This window comes from Bison bison, unplaced genomic scaffold (assembly GCF_000754665.1).
Source record: "Bison bison bison isolate TAMUID 2011002044 unplaced genomic scaffold, Bison_UMD1.0 scf7180017864473, whole genome shotgun sequence".
In the NCBI taxonomy this organism is placed as follows: Eukaryota; Metazoa; Chordata; class Mammalia; order Artiodactyla; family Bovidae; genus Bison; species Bison bison.
Window position 1 is genome coordinate 21375334 of NW_011495034.1, and position 817 is coordinate 21376150.

Consider the following 817-nt stretch of genomic DNA (forward strand, 5'->3'; position numbering starts at 1 on the left):
GCTTGGCCCAGGCTTCAAGTCATACTGCAAGGAGAGAAGGGGGAGCCTTTAAGGCCCTCCACCCTCTCCTCTTGGTTGACCCCCATTAATCTCTAATATTAAAAGGGCCTTAATTCTAAACAGACACACTTTGTCTTGGGTGCTACTTCCAGTTTATGAAATACAGCATGTTTTCAGAGGGCAGAGCCATGACAGTCAATAGGGAAGGGCTAAGAGGGGTTTGCCCCACAGAAGAGGGTGCTGGTGACTTCTGTTCCTCCACCTTTCCCCTCTTTCATGTGGCAAAGAAGCTGGTGTTGTTTTCAATGGGGGTCTTTAAGGAAATGTCTAGTCCAACCCTCGCCCCTTGGTTCTGCCCTATGGTCCAGACCCTACTACCTGCTTGACGAAGACATCAGGCTGTAGTTTTGGGTGGATGAGTCATGGCATCTTATATATTGTGAATCTTCCACAGGTGTTCCACCGACTTTTCTACTTTTGATATTTATTTATTTGGCTATGCTGGATCTTGGACTTCCCTGGTGGCTCAGATGGTAAAGCATCTGCCTACAATGCAGGAGACCCAGGTTCAATCCCTGGATTGGGAAGATCTCCTGGAGGAGGAAATGGCACCCCACTCCAGTACTCTTGCCTGGAAAATCCCATGGATGGAGGAGCCTGGTAAGCTACAGTCCATGGGGTTGCAAAGAGTCAGACACGACTGAGCGACTTCACTTTCACTTTCATGCCGGCTCTTAGTGGTGGCACTCGGGATCTAATTCCCTGACCAGAGATTGAACCTAGGCCCTTTGCATTGGGAGCTCAGAGTCTTAGATTT

At 48.8% G+C, this 817-nt stretch overlaps 1 non-coding gene across 1 annotated transcript; it reads left to right on the plus strand.

Moving 5' to 3' along the window:
* Positions 1-515: 515 nt before the first annotated feature.
* TRNAC-ACA lies at positions 516-587 on the plus strand. Its single transcript has one exon. It is a non-coding gene; the product is annotated as a tRNA-Cys (tRNA).
* Positions 588-817: the final 230 nt, after the last annotated feature.